The 16,873-nt window shown below is 37.7% G+C and overlaps 1 long non-coding RNA gene across 2 annotated transcripts; it reads right to left on the reverse strand.

The window, feature by feature from the left end:
• Positions 1–10,432: 10,432 nt before the first annotated feature.
• LOC122879020 lies at positions 10,433–14,433 on the reverse strand. 2 transcript variants are annotated; one of them, XR_006378613.1, is made up of 4 exons: positions 14,390–14,433; positions 14,077–14,281; positions 13,918–13,968; positions 10,433–11,148 (listed from the first exon to the last, which is right to left on the reverse strand). It is a non-coding gene; the product is annotated as an uncharacterized LOC122879020 (long non-coding RNA). The 2 variants fall into 2 exon arrangements; XR_006378612.1 differs by lacking the exon at positions 14,390–14,433 and having other exon boundaries at positions 14,077–14,361.
• Between the last annotated feature and the right edge of the window lie 2,440 nt (positions 14,434–16,873).

Below are 16,873 nucleotides of genomic sequence, written 5' to 3' on the forward strand. Positions count from 1 at the left end.
CCTGAAAGCACCTTTGAGTGCAGTGGTGCTATAAACAATGACCATTACTTGAGCGATAAGAAAGGATGGCATGGAAAAAGCAATGTCTCTCAGTGGCTGTGCGCACTTGGCTCATTTATTAATTTATTTTAGTATAGAAGAAAGCCCCGGGGAGCAGAATGTTTTAAAAACCCATGATTAATGAAACATTAATCATGAATTTTGTAGAAGGAACAGGAAGACTTGTCACTCTCTATTTGGGCCCATTAGGATTTGGATGGAAAGAGGAGACAGGCAAAGGGAATAAGGGTGGCAGATCTCGTGGTGGATGAAGATGATTTCGGGGTGGCTGTCAAGGAATGAGAGGAGGGAGGGGGAACAGCAAATAAAAATGACGGGGGAAAGCTTTTTGGAATTCAAGAGATGTTGACATAACAAGAAGCCTTTGACGATGCTATAGGCCTTTATTTTAAGCCCCTGGATAATCAGCCATAACACTGTGTGGGCAGTAATATGAAGGGCACATGCAGGATACAAAAGTGGCAGCTTTACCTTTGGACCACTAATGCTGATACTTAAACAGTAGCTGAAGTTGGTACAGTCCAATTCATAAATAAAATAGCAATTTTGAATTGTTGTCTAAAGTAGGGGGGTATCAAAATGCTCAGTATGGTACCAGCAGTTTCAAAACGATGAAGTACAAGGTCATAATCTACATGGTAAAAAATCTACTTTATCTTAACCTAGTGAAAAAAACAAACATCACTTTAAATCACTTGTGTCACCCTCTCCCTGAAATGAATTCATTTTGGCATCCATGCGTTTGTGCTCTGTGTGTAATATATCCTCCCATGTGTATGCAAATCATGAGGCTTATGGAACTACAATAGCACTTGTCAATGTTTGTGCCAGGTACAACAATCCCCTCTTGCCTAACCTTCTGCTGAATGCTAAGTGCCCAAATCGAAGTGAGAGACAGCAGAAACAGGAGACTTTTCAACAGTGATGCCTTTGAGGCAAACATTTCTGTGTAGAATTGATGGGTAGGGATAGGTGGGGTGAGGGGATACAATGAAATAAACATGGCAGCTGTTTCTGTTGTGAACTTCTAGTGATTTCACAGCTCTTGGAATTTGACAGTGGTGCCACCATTGAGTGACTGCTGATAACGGTGGTGGGAGCTTTGAGTGAACAACAAAACTCAGCAGTGTTAACCCTGCATACTAATTTAGCCTGCAGACAGTGCGTTAGATCTGAATTCCTAAGGGCTGGATGTAGATGATGCACTGTTTTTTACACGTTTAGACTGTACATAGTATTCTCACAAGATTAGCTGATTATGTAGACAATATAATGTAAACACCTTACTCTAACAGAGAAAAGAGGAACAGCAGTTGCAAAGTGAAACTAACCAACAGGGATAGTAGACTTAGTATGGCTAAATTGGCATGTAACTGAATTTGACCCACCTCCATAGCAGTGTTCGGTGATTTAGGTATGTAGTGGTGATTTAGTTGCTCCAAATTTAAGTTATTCTAGGAACGTATACACAGTTTTGTGCACCACACAAATACACACATACTATGGCTATCTAGCACATTGCAAGGATCAACAAGAATAGAAAATGAATGGATGGATACCACATCACATAATGTAACTTGTTTTAACAATCAAACCAAAATATGTAGCTACTGTATGTCTTTTCAAATTCAAATTATAATCAGAGCAACTGTAACACAACACTGCTTCGAATTGATAATATATGCACCCTGGAAATGTGTTGTTTAAGGCATCCACCTGGTGTGAAATTCAAATCAGTGGAAGTAGGCTTGATCTTGCAAATGAGAATGGAATAAGGTTATGATTCATTACTTTCCTCTGGCCAGGCGCAGCAGTGGTGTTGGGTGAAGGAGAGGACATGCCGGGTAACAGCGTGGATGGAACTAAAGGTGATCGAATGGTCTCGGGTAGCAATCAAGAGGTGCAGAGAGCCTTGTGGTGGAATGGATGCAGGGTGGTTGGTGGCATGTACTAGAGTAGAGTTTTCCTTTCTGTATTCCTGCCATCCTTTGCCCTGGGGGCTGGGGTACAAAGACATACTGGGGCCAGGAAAGTCAAGTCATTTCCTTCCTCTGCACCAATCCAGCCCTTTGGCATAGCTCGCATCTGACACTGATCCCACATCTGTCAGAGGCTAAAACCTGTCTGGTTTTGATAGCAAACCTCTCACACTCTTTGGCCTACTCGTCCTGACTGGAGCTCTGGCCATCTGGGCCACGCATAACTGAGCAATATCAAAGAAATGACCAGACCGGTCTCCTCTATCAAACCCCAAAAGAGGCAAATTATGAGCTGGCTTGATTGTGAGACTACTCTTTAAATACTTAATGCGATTTAACGGTAATGCAGTTTTGAAGTTAATGTATCAGAAATTAATAATCATAAATACAAACATCTCTGGACAGGGAAATGTCAGAGTGCTTGATCCATGATGTATAGCAAATGAAGTGTTGTGTTGGTGTATCAAAGGCCTTCCTCATGTTTTATTAGAGATGTTCACAGTCAGATATATGCCCACTGCTCCAACTTGCAGCACCCCCTCTCTCGTGTTGCTCCATTTATCAAAAGCTGAAATAATGTGGCAGGGATTTATTATCTTATTCAGGAGCCAGGCTTCATTTGCACAACAGAGGCCACAATCCTCAATCTGGCATTGATTTCTTTTGATTTATGTGGAACAAGCAGTGTTAGGAGTGCATGTTCATTGAGCCTGGTGCTCCTCTAGTCTCCTTTGTTTACAGTGACAGTGATATGGACTATGATGAAACATGGAAGCAAATCAACACAAGTAGCTTTCCTGTGGATGAGCATTTAGGAATTATGTGGCTCAATATTAATTTAGAAGGGGAAACATTGTCTCTTGAAAGCTACACTCTTTTTGCATATTGCTAGCTCTACATGGTGCACTTGAAATTAATGTTGTTTATATGCGTGTTTGATATATCATCCATAGCTTCAGGTAGGCTAGCTATAAAAAGCTGCTTTAAGAAAGTTTGAAGAACATTTAAATAAAAAAATTAAACATTTTTCAGCTATTTTTTGACAAAGTAATAGCCAGTGTTTTAAACAGTGCAGCGACAAAATAGATTTCATAAATATATACCAAACCACAGGAGGGCAAATCAGAAAATAGTGAGGACTGGTGTTACATTGTATGAACAACAGTAAACTGGAATTAAACATCCTATTTTGTAAAATAAATCAATAAAATAAAATCATCCAATTATGTTACGGGTCAAATTGATCCCTACTGTTTAAATACACTCACATAAAAGCAAATAATCTGTTCAAATTAGTAACATTGTATTATGGCTTGTCAGAGAATTCAGAAAAAAGAAATAGGTCATACAGATAGGTGAATATCTGAACCAAATTTCTGCTGCTCACAGTATCAACATTGTTTCTATAACACCAGTGAACAATCCAAAATTCCACAGATGAGAACAGGAAATTCTGTTGCCTTTCAGGTTTAATTTGAGGTTGTTGTTTGGTGGAAGAAAAACATGACTGTCCTAAAACATATGAACTGCATTGTATACTGCTGAAACCCTACAAGGTCTATTGTCTATCATTGGAATCAGAATATTTTAAAATGCAATATGCAAAACATATTAACTATGATATAAATTATCCCTTACAAACATGTTTTGTCTTGCTCTGTGTATCAGTGGAAAATACAGCTAGACTGTCAGCTGCTATTGTGTGTGTGTGTGTGTTTCTTTTTTGTGAAAGCAGCTTGAAAGTGTATGGCTAACGAAGCCTGTGAAGTCAAGGGTTAGATGCTTCTATAACTTTAACAACTGCTTTTGCTTGTTGAAGTCTGTTTCTATTTGGATCTGGTAATTCTCTTGGTGCATGTGTGGGGGCAGAGAAGTTGTTACACCTCATGTGAAATGATTGGTAATGAAAGTTTGGACCAACTCGCCTTTCTCCTGGCAGGTCAAGAAGGTCCCTCTTACCCTACTGTCTTCCTCCTACTCTCCCCACAGCAACAGCTACGACTATACATATATATATATATATATATATATATATATATATATATATATATATATATATATATATATATACTTTCAACTCATCTGCATATTTGTATTAATTAAGCCTGTGACACATGCTCCAGAGACATGTACTGTATGTGGTAGAAGCTTTCTTTCAATTTGTGTCATTTAATTTCTCAAAGATCTTAATGACACAAACAAGGAACCCCAGAGTTACTTTTACAGTCAAGTACATAGTCACTGCCTACATGACAAAATAGTCATGTAGGCAGTGTGGCATGAGGTCATAGTGGCCCCCAGAATCAAACAATTGCTTCCACTTCCACAAAAATAAAAAGACATCCACACAACCATTTCTTAATTCATCCATTCATCCATTTTCTATACCCACTTTCCTCTTGACAATATAATGCAGTAATGTACAATTTAGTTGATAACCAAAAGATATTAAGACATTTAACTGTTCCTGTTGTTTTGGATTTTCTGTGAGCAGGGTTTTACTAAATAATCAGAAAAAAAAAACTTCTGATGAGTAGAGTGATTTCACAAGTAAAAGTAATTTTAAAATGTATTCACAATTGTGTGGGTATAGCCTCTTAACCTCACAGCCTATATTTAACACTGTATCTTTTGTTTCTAAACTATCATTGCAATTTGCCGCTGTTCAGCTCTCCACCATTCCACCGCCACCAGCATTAAGATGCTTTTCCAGGTTCTTGTCACTTTTCGTCTGAATGCGAGCCTGTGTAACTTTGACTGAACAGTGGCGACTGAAGCCACAAGTGGTAATTACAGAATGATGGCACATTGAGTTTCCCTACATTTCCCAAGATTCTCTTGAGTCAATTGAAATACATCATCAGTGGGCAACCTGAGAGAGAGCATTTGGAACAGGGAGTTCTCCAGGAAGGTGTGTTTACTTGTATCACTAAAACCTTTGAAATGTTTACAGGCAGGGGTGAAATTGATTGCATTCTCATGGGTATTTTTTTCCTCTTTTCGTGACCAGAAGGATAGTTCCGCTTCACCCTCATCAAAGTTGTAAACTTTGACACCCGCTTTGACACGAGGGGGAGGTGGGCCCTTTCCTAATTTGCAGAGTCCTATGCAACTTGCTTAGGGAGCATATAGGGCCACATGTGCCAGGGCTGAGCCCCGGACAGCCCCAGCCCAATTTAACCACTGTTTACAGGTGATATGCTAAAATTTAACAGTAAAACAAGTCTATAAGTCTAGCAGGAGTCAGGATCACTTAAATGTGTTTATCAATCCATATTGAAAAAGACTTCCCTATAATTAGCACCCACATCCATCTACTTGGAATTACATCACCCAGGCGCCTAAAGACACCACAGTGAATACTACCTGAGTATAAAGACTTGACATTTGCAACTCCTCCCTCTCACTGCTGCACACACAACAGATAAAAGAAGGTATTAAATTCACTGTGTCTTGCAACGTGAAGGTGAACCTAAAAGAGATTGTGTGAACTCCCTGGCACACCTCCCAATTCTATTCCTCCTCCTCCCCTATCTTCAAAGAGGGAAGGGAACTACCAAGAACAGGGTTTAGGTCCCAGGAGACACTCAAAGAATGGGATCTTCTCAGTACTGCATGTGATATTTCACAATTTAACCTCCTCGGATGATAGTTGAAGGTGGATTAGAGCACATCATTATTAGAAAGATAGTGATTTTTGATTTAAATGTAAATCAGTCTATTTTTTCAATTATTATTATGCTGCATAACTTTAGTTATGTGGGAGGTCTCAAACTTAGAAAGGACTTAGAAAAAAATTAAGATACATCTGTAAAGCATTATGTTGGGGATTCACCAACAACTTGTACTGATTAATGAATCAGGATTTACTGCACTGGAATCCTCATCTGACTTCTAGACAAACAAGAAAGAAGCCTTCACTGCATCAAATTGATTTGTTTACAACAAGTTTGATACAGCCACCAGCACTCATAAAATCAGAAGGATATACTGATTCATTGCTAATGATTAAGTATGGTGAACATGATGAAATTTATCAAGACTTTTGAAGAATAAAATAAAGCCCAAGACACAGCATTATTCATTTTCTGACAAGTTTCAGAAGTCTTGACCGGTAACCTAAAAAGTGTTTTATTGGCAAACTTCCACCACTCAGTTCTGACCTTGTTGTGAGCAGTTTAATGTAGGAACTATCGAAAGAAAATAGTACCTACATGAAACTGCTCACAACAAATCTGTGGATTATCTTTAGTATCAGGGTCAGACATTGCTATTGAGTTTTTCAAAATATATATTTTTTAACGCTTTGAGCACCACAAGCTGAGTGCCTTTTAGTCCCATAATATTCAAAAAATGCAGACATCTCTATGGCCGATATGTCCAAAACTAACACCAAAACAATCTAGATGGATAAATAGCACTACAGATAAGAGGAAAAAAAAAACATATTTTTGATTTTGGGGTGAACTGTCCCTTTTAAGACCCAAAAAAAATGACTGTTATTGAGGGTGTCATCTAATATAGAAGTCTAATGCCCTATTATGAGACACTTCGCAGAGGAACTTGTGGCTAGCCTAGCCATGTAGCCAGCTGCGTTGAGCTAAACAGCTACGGTACTTACGTTAATATAAAATCTGAAAATATTAACATGATCATCTTTCTCCCTGTAGCCACTGTTGCTGTGTGGCGCTCAGCTATCTTTTATAATCTGCTATGAGATTTGTTTTCAGTATTGGGTCTGATCACCACCACATGTGGAGAACAAAGACAGAGGCCTGTATGTGTAACAAAAAGCCTGGACTAGGGGAAAAAGCGGCAAGCCCTCTCAGGCCACTTGTGTGCAAATTCCGTTTGAATCAAAACTCTGGATTCCTACTGGACGAGCCGCCACAGGAGCACAGGAAATTCCAGCACTCCAGTTATGACAACATCATCCCTATTAAGGCAGAGCGCACTGGTTGCTTGTCGTCTTTCCAGTGCAACTCTACAACAGGAGACAGAATCACGTGAATATTGAACTCCTTAAAGGTCCAGTGTGTTTAGGAGCTACTGGCAGAAATGTAATATAATATTTATAAGTATGTTTTCATTAGTGTATAATCACCTGAAAATAAGAATAATTGTTTTTTCATTACCTTAGAATGAGCAGTTTTTATCTAGCGGGTCCCCTTTTCAGGTTGCCATGTTGAATCGCCATGTTTCTACAGTAGCCCAGAACGGACAAACCAAACACTGGCTCTAGATAGGGCCTTTGGCATTTTTTGTCGAGTTTCACGGCCACCATAGTTTCTCCTACACGCTTGGAAGGAAGCAAGCAGTATTCAAATGGTTGCAAACAGCAATTTCACCACTAGATGCCGCTAAATTCTACACACTGGACCTTTAACTAACTGGACGAGCAACAGACTGCTTTGTGTTTGCTGAACACATTTTGGATCCTGAAAGAGATTGTTATATTCCATATAACAATCCCTTACCTGCAGAAGGAAGATTTGAATTTACCGTTTTCTTCACGCTTCCTTCAAGAGAAGGAACCGTTGAGCCCCACTCTCTTCCAACCAAAAGTCGACTGCTGCGTCCCTCCACTGCCTTAGAGGAACAGCTTTGCTGTTGAAGCCGATAATGAACCGTGTCCCAGCCAATTTCCGTATCCAAGCCTGAGGAGAATCCGCTAGATAAATCAAACGGACTGAACTCATCAAATGGCTATCAAGAAGTGATACCAAGTAAGAAACTTGTGTCATTGTGTCATTGTTGTGAATTTTGCTTTGCATTGTTGTGGGAAATAACGGACCGCCATGTCCCGTATTGCTGTGTATTTTTTGTCCCTAGCACGTTCCACTGTGTATTGGTACAACGCTGCTGGGCCGTTGACTTGTGTTATTTTTTAGCCACTGTGGAAGCTAATAACTGTGCTTTATCAGACCAAAGTAACATGCCATTTAATGTAAGTTCGCTGCCGGGTTCCTGTGTGATAAAGAAACAGCTATTGTGTCTTACCACAGCATTCAAGATTTCTTGTGGAAGTTATTAATTATTTATCAGTGTTAAAGTTAAATAAATTTTAGCTAACGTCAAATTTTACTGTAGCTGACTGTGGGTTTTTGGCAGGATGTCGTTTCTTTCACAAATCTCCCAGGTAGAGACAAAATAAGTTATGATGTTTCATATGTGGTCAGTTTTATTCAAACAACACAAACAGCAGTATAAAAAAATGACTTCCACCGGCTGTTACTGTCACGATGGTGTTGTTAGCTACTTCCTAAACACAGAGTGCCTGGAAGGGTGCGTTTGTTTTATTGTTCCCATCCTTGTTAAATTTGTGGACTGCTTCACTATTCACGATATCATTTACATCAGGCAAGGATGAATACCACCACCACCACCACCACCACCACCACCAACAACAACAACAACAACAACAACAACAACAATAATAATAATAATGATGGCATCCCTACAATCTACTGTACTGTGCTCTTTCAATGGATTAAAATGTAAATATTTACCTAATGTCTTATAGTGTAAGGGAATGATTGAAATGTCTTTTTACAATAAAAGTTGCAATATAGGGCCCCTATAATTATTAAATGATGGAGAAAAAAGAGTTATTTCATCTTTTGGTTGCTGGGCCAGTGAAAATATACAAGGGGCCAGTGGGGAAATTTTTTTTTACGATGTACACTGCTGAACGGTTGGTCAGCAGGACAAAGATGGGCATCATAAATGAAGATGACACAACAACACACAACCCAATTCTGTCACTCAAAATAACTCTCCCATTGTTCAAAGCGGTTCACTGTAGGTTACAAGCTGTTACAATATACAGTAGTGCTTCATTGCACTGAACATTTACAGTAACATTCACATGACCCTACAGAAATATTTTTAAATTACTTGAATCTACGGTTGATTTATAAAGTCTTTAATATTCATTGGTCCAAGGGAAAGTGTGCACAGTAGCAGCCCCTAAGAGTGAGGCAAATCTTGTCTTGTCTCAAATCTTGCTTTTGCAAGCTATCTGCATTAGTAGGCATTGTTGTTAAAGATGACTTCTCTTCTGTTTCATTCCTTTTTCTTACCCCTGGAGTTCCCATTGACTGTTGCCTGTGCCACTCAGCCTATAACTGCTTCAACTTAGAAAACAAGTTTTAAAAAAAGCTATGCTCGGCCAAGCAAATTCAATCATCAGTTACTGATTGTGAATGGTGCTCTCACATGAATGTGAATATATGGCAGCATTTTATCTTGCATTAGCTATTTATTTTATCCAAATAATGTTAGTTTGTTGAACACAAAATTTTAATACATCTTTAAACAAAGTTTGGTCCTAAAATGGTTCTGCAGTATGTAGGCCACAAGCTAATCGTGGGGTTGTTCTTTTCCGGTGTCGACATAAATTGCTAGATAATTTCGACAAATCTCTGGTTGTCTGATTACACTGTCATAATGCTGTGCCTACGTAATTTGGTTATCTGGATCCGCAGACTGAAGAGCACTGAATGGAAAAGATGAGGGCCCCTACGAGGGGCCTGGCAATTGAAGGAAGAGCTGAACGAAATTAGAGGGCACATAAAGTGTTTCTGACACTGGTGAATCAGTTTTCCTCAGCAATTACAGCAAGATAGCGTTTATTTCATCTGGGGAGGGCAAGAGTGGGTGCATCACTATATGCCTGTCAGCAAATACAAGCAAAATCTACAGCCTACAGTAAATCTTGTGGGTTTTTGAGGATATTTTAATGACCTGCCTTGTCCTTTACACGGCTCACAATCTGATTATTAGTAGTGGAGGACAAGAGGGTAATTGAAGTGTCACTCAGCGCTAAAGTGTCTTTCTTTTTCCCTTTTTGTGCTGAGAGAGAATCATCTATTTGAATAAGTCATCAGCACTTGAAATATAGAGATGACCATAGATTATTTCCTAAAAGCACACTTAAAAAAATATATGAATATACTGTAAAGTGGAACAGAGGAAACAACTATTATGCATATTAAGTAATGAAGCAAGAAGCAGGATAAAATACATGTTTATTATATATGTATATATTTTTGGCTAAGCAAAGTGGGGAGGTCTCAGGAGGCTTTGACAGCAAGGCACAGTCCCCAATTCCATGTAACAATTTGGCCACAATTTAGAACATTGACCATACATGATCCAGCCATATACTACCTTTCAACCTAGTCTTGTTTTCTTATAATTATTTCCGCTTAAAGGTCCAGTGTGTAACATTTAGGAGGAGCTATTTGCAGAAATGGAATATAATATTTATAAGTATGTTTTCATTAGTGTATAATAGCCTGAAAATAAGAATTGTTGTGTTTTCATTACCTTAGAATAAGCCGTTTATATCTACAGAGGGAGCGGGTCCCCTTCCATGGAGGCCACCATGTTGCACTGCCATGTTTCTACAGTAGCCCAGAACAGACAAACCAATCACTGGCTCTAGCTTTTTGTGAGTTTCGCAGCCACCAGTTTCTCCTATACTCTTGAAATGGGAGGGTGAGGTGAGCGGTATTCAAATGGTTGCAAACTGCAATTTCACTGCTAGATGCCACTAAATCCTACATACCAAAATGTATAGCTGTTGCCTTTAAAAGAATGTTTAGAAAATGAATGGCTAATCTCACTCTAAAGAAAACAGCCTTTCATCCTAGGTTACATAGATTTATTCTGAACTTGTCCCGTGTACCCAAAAACATAATAATGCCTTGTATCCCTTTTTATTTACAAAGACATCACTGAGCTTGCAGTGAGTGATCAACTACAGTATATTGTGCCATTCACATTAACATACTTGTATTTGGAACCTGTTGAGAAACATAACTGCATTTTTCAAACAACAAAACCATCACTTTTTAATTACTGCTCATTATTATTATTATTATTATGAGGGGATGGACATAGCAGTTTAAAAAAACAACAACAATGGATTGAGCTGTTTTGACAGCGATGAACACCTTCCATCTCAGGTCAGTATGACACTCTTTGGGCCATTAATGAAGACTGCAGCAGAACAGCAGTGTCCGGAGGTTGTCAAAGGAAGACACAGTCTGACCCACATAAAGCTCTCATTCAACAAAAATAGCCCCATTAACACCCTTAGGATCTGCACGAAGTAAAAGAGAAAGAAAAGAAAAAGTAACTGATTAAAAACTTGCTACAGCTACCGTTAGTAATACAGACAATAATATAAAGAATAAATCCTAATGCCCATATATGTGTTTACATTTGTATATGTGATAGGTCTGAAGATATAGTTTAGGTAGTACTTGTTTTATAGTATCTACTACAAAATATTGATAAAATAGTTGTTTCTACCTTAATGCCAGTTATCTTTTCTATGACAAGTAGTCACCTATTATGCAGGGATTATGGTAATTGTTACCATGTTTGAAGTAGCCGAAATGCCATAAAATATTGTCTGTCATGGTTTTTGTTTTGTTTTTTTCCCTTTTATGGCTATTGTACAGATAGCCTATTTGCTATGGACCAGTATCCAAACATCAGAGAATCCAATTACATTGTATGCATGAGCAGAAATTAATAGTATTTACAGTTTAGGCCATTACCTCCCTCTCCCCTGTGTTAACTCCCTCCCTTCAGTGCTGCTTAGTACCTGGCTAAAGACCAGCAATTTCCATGTTGCCTTTTCTTAACTCTTGCTAATTTTAAAACAACTTTCAAGCATCATATTAGTGTGCTTTATTGCAACTGGTCTGTAGTTGTGCTTTTCTGCACTGATGTACTGTGCTGTATTCTATTCTCTAAGTACTGTTACTGTATACAGTTTACATAGTGTCTGAATTCTGTTTGCTGCTGCAATTGACAATTTTCTTCAAGAATAATTACTTTTACTTTTTCAACTATTACTTTTACTGTATGTCTGCTTGCATACCATTGGAAGATAAATATGTGCTGTATGTTAAACAGCTGGATTCAGCGCTTTCAATGTAAATACAAGGTTTATATTAACCCCAATAAATATGACCTCATACAGTAGCATCTAATACTGCCCAAATATGCAGAGAGGCAGGAGGCTTTCAGAACAGTGCATGATGCTGAATTTAAGTCTAATAAATGTACCAGATGAATTCCACATAAATAATATAATTTTGCCTATTTGATCAGAACAGATTTGTGTCAACAACAGTACTTTTATCCAAACATAAATGAAGCAAAATACCACTAACAGCTCATTATTGTAAAGTATAGCCATTCTTAAAGTGATTTAAAAGTCAGTGGTGAGTTATTTTTGTTCTTGGCGAATCACAGGAAGATGTTTTAGTGTTGACACATGCACAATAAATTTCTTCGGATTCTTCACTCTTATTGTTACAACTTACCCCAGGTTGTGTTACAACTTACCCCGGTAGTGGGGCAGGTTGTAACAATGGAACTCCTTGTATTTCACATCAATTAATGAATTCTGTGATATAGTTGGAGAAGTTGTTAAACATTGCTATTTGTAGTAGACAAATAAGGGTACTTTTTGTCTACTACAAATTAAATACTGGAAGTGTTGGGAAAAAGCTAGCATAGCGCCATCAAAGCTTCCTTGAAATTGCCTTATTTACACATTGTATCTTGTGTATTCAACATCTAGAGAAAGAAATCAGGAGCAAGCTTACATGTTTAAGTTATTGTAATTCCTGACCATCAACATGTGGACCTGGTGACTGTACTATATCGAGCATCAGAAGTCCTGTTCTCTTAATGAGGCTGCCACCTTTGCAACTCTTGCAGTCTTAGATTTATTAGCCACCAGCTTGATTAGTTTCAGTTTCAATTTAGAGTTTCAGCAGAACCTGAGTGAATACAGGTGCAGCATTTGAGAAAGTGGAGTTTAAATTGTAGGCTTACTTTACGATAGGTAAGCAAGCTAATAATGTTTGTTGTTACATAGCAAACGTTAGCTTAGAACAGCATTTTCTGACATCTGATGCTACTCTCTCTATTGTCCCTTGTCTACTAACATTTTTCGGTTTAAACATTAATTAAATACATACTTTAAATGAGAATAATGCTAACTTTAGCTTTTACTGCTAGCTTGAGAGGTGTGGCATCACCTTAGAAGAGTCTGTTTTTAACTCAGTGGCAGTGTGGAAAAATAAAGTTTGAAATGTTGGCTTGCCAAATTTTTAGTATGTTTGAATAAACACTAGTAAAAAAAAGTGTTAAATTAGTGTGTGCATGCTTTGTGCACTCATCTGTACAGGTTGTTAATTTTGTGAATTTTGTATTTAGACTAAAATTATCTCCTGTCAATAGTGTACATAACATCACTAATTAAGACAAGTGACAGCATAATAATTATTAATCGCCTATAACTATTGTATGAATTTGGTGTTGGATCAAATCAACGTATCCTCATACAAAGGTTCGTAGATATCTTACGAAAAGTAATGCACCATTTTTCATGCATAATCCTACGAATGTCCAGCAACAGGCGTACCAGACCTTTGTTGTCTTGGTAACGACAAACACGCGGTTAACGTTGTGAAACGGTCGTAGTTTGGTTAGGTTTAGACACCAAAACTACTTGGTTAGGTTTAGGAAAAGCTCACGGTTACGGTTAAAAGAAGTAAGTTATGTTAACTAACTCACAGTAAGTTACGTGACATAAACACTAAAGTCACATGAAGTAAATCACGTGGGTTACGTAACTTACGTACGTAACTTAAAATAAGTAAGCGTAATTTAAAATAACTCATGGTTGACTTTTGGGTTCACACGGGACACGAACCCCGGCCGAAAGCAGTTTTCCCTAAACAGTTCTTTACCTATGTCCTAAAATGGCCTTGTGTAATTAGTTACAGTATATTATCATAAATAGCTCTGTGAAAGTGTAGACCAATACACTGATGCACAAACTAACCTGTTACTTTGGCTTTTCACTTTCTCTTCCCTTTTCCCTCTTCCTCCCTGCCTGGACAACATGAATGTACTATTTTTACTTCATATGTATTTACTGTAGTTAATGCAATACCTTATTTTAACTGAAACACCTTATTATGTTGCTTTACTATATACTTACGTGATGTTTCTCCCTGGGGTTGCTAGCGAGCTAGTTGTTAACTTGATTGCAGACAAAAAATACCCATGGCAACACTTCAAAAGTAGCCCAATTCCGCAGGAAAACCACTGACCTGGCAACCCTGCCACCCAGAAAGCCAGCTAGTGTGTAGTTGAGGAACAAGCCTTTGCCACTCATCAATAGGTTGTTGTATTGGATCGATTTGCTGCACACAACAAATAGATATTGCATCATAATAGCCTCAGAAAAAAACAATTATTCAATATGTTATGTAACTTAAAAAGCTGTGCCTAGTGTTATATGTATGATGCACCTCTTTCCTCTCTCCTTCTCTCCCTCTTCATCCATATGCATTTTTATCCCATTACTGCATGTTACTAACTCAACATCTTCTCTCTCCCGTAGTTTTGTGCTTTCTCGTTTCTCTCCTCTCTCCTTCTGTCACTTTCAGCAGGTATTTTTACCTCCGGAGCTGAGGGGACTGGATCTGTGGTTGTGGGCCACCTGCTGCCCCCATGTTCCTGCTCGACAACGGCTACTACAGTTGTTGTTATTGGCTACAATCACTATTCTACTATTTAAAATAAATAAATATATTAATTCTATGTGGTATTTGCCTTGTGCCCCCCCTTTCTCTCTCTCTCTCTCTCAAAACCTAAGACGCAGCGGCGGATGGCCAGCCACCATTGAGTCTGGTTCTGTCCATGTTTCTGCCTATTAAATGAAGTTTTTTCTTGCCACTGTCGCCAAATACTTGCTCATGGTGGGATTTGTTGGGTCTCTGTAATAATTATTATAGAGTAGGGTCTAGACCTGCTCTATAGGAAAAGTGCAATGAGTTAACTTCTGTTATGAATTGGCGCTACATAAATAATTAAAATTGAAAAATTGAAAATTGAATTGTATATCCACAAATAAACTATTTCAACTTATCTATAAAGAATAAATTATTTATTGTGGAAGTGAATGTGTTAGCTATGATAGGGGCAATATCTGATAATATAATTTTACAATATAGCTCCGTAAGTAGCAGCCAAGGTGATTTTAACTATTAAAAAATTCTAAATATTCCAATGTTAAAAATAAAAATCCAAGGAAAATAAATTGTGTATAACAGTCCATTCAGGACAACAACACAGTATAGTAGCAGTTACCACCACTGTCAGATGGCTTGTTAAATACTGCAAACGCAAATTTTTGAATACATATTAAATCACACTTTACTTGCAATGTTAAAGAAATATCTATGCTTATTATAAGTTACTATTATAGATTAAGTGATACACTTAAGGAAACAAATGTGATGCCAATGATTTACCAAGTCAGTACAGTATTATTAGAGAATTATATGAGAATCACTTTCTTACACATCTGAAAACCTGCCTGTGTTGTTCTGCAGTTTGAAATACATTTAAATTTAAAGCAAGGTTCCATGCACATCATTTTCTTATGGGTTTTACATTTTCTCAAGAGTAATTTGTGTATGGTAAAGGTTTGGCTTTGGGCATCTGTGATGCTTAGACTTAGCGGCTCATTCTGCATTTTCAGTTAAGACCACTGGCAAAACACTTACGGTAGGTTAACTGAATATTATTAGTGTAGGCTGGTAATGGGCTGAATCAGCCTATTATTTCATGGTTTTTTTTTCTGCATAACATCAGCATTTTACTTCTTTTTTGAAGAAATGTTCCATTCCTGTGTTTATGCTTTCCCCAATTCAGTGCAACGGATCCTCCATGGGGATGCTTCCCTTGGAGATTTGCCCCAAGGCACTTTAAATGTCTGTCTGCAATTTCAAGAAAAGGAAAATCAAATTTTGCAAGTTAGAGCGTGAGAAAACAAACATGGCTATGCTTAACTGTAAAAAAAGTCATGGTTTAATAAAGACATTTTAATATGATTTTTAAGGAACAATTATAAATGAAAAAGGTTTAAGTTAATATGATTATTATTCATTTTACATTGTATTTTATTTTAATCAAATACATTTTTCCTGATTCTGATTGAGCTTTTAATCTCTAAATTAGGACTGGAATGCCATCCAGTCATCATGCCAGGCACCTCAGCGACACACTGGTCTACAAAATGTGATTGGAATAGCATATGTTGGGATTTACAGTGGTGGTGGGGGGGCACCCATTGGTGTAGGTGCAATCAATTAATTATGGCAGAATTATCAAAGATAATCATAACTGCATTGAATAAAGTCCTTGGGGGCACCACTTGAGAAATGATAGCCAATTAATTGATTGAGTCTCAAAATACACTAAACTATCAATTTGGAATTCAGATTACTAATTAAATTAATAACTAACCAGAATTACCATCAATAGCTAGTAAGTTAAAGGATTTGGAGTTCAACATGGAAGAGGTTGGCAAATTACTCTTGTGAAGCATTTATGAAGCCAGCATAATTATACAAAAGCATTTATTTAAAAGATAAACAAAGCAAAAAACAAAAAAAAAACAATATGATGTCTAACTCTAAATACTAAACAACAGAACAAAGGGTGTATGTGTGTGATATGTTTAGGATAACTGCCAAGTTAAGTCATCAGCTTAGCGTGTGGCTACCAAATTAACCGATAAACACGTCACAATAACAAAACCTCAGAAAAACACATTAGTACATGTACATCATTAACTAAACAGTCCTGTGCTTAGCCAAGTACACTGTTACTCTATGCTATGCCCAGTTGTTACGTTACCATCCGTGGGAGGGAAAGAGAGGTGGCTTTGGTGCTGCTGTTGTTGACGAGCCAAGCTGGGAAGAATTATCGTTCCGCTGTGCGTCTTT

This window comes from Siniperca chuatsi, linkage group LG7, assembly GCF_020085105.1.
Source record: "Siniperca chuatsi isolate FFG_IHB_CAS linkage group LG7, ASM2008510v1, whole genome shotgun sequence".
Classification (NCBI taxonomy): Eukaryota; Metazoa; Chordata; class Actinopteri; order Centrarchiformes; family Sinipercidae; genus Siniperca; species Siniperca chuatsi.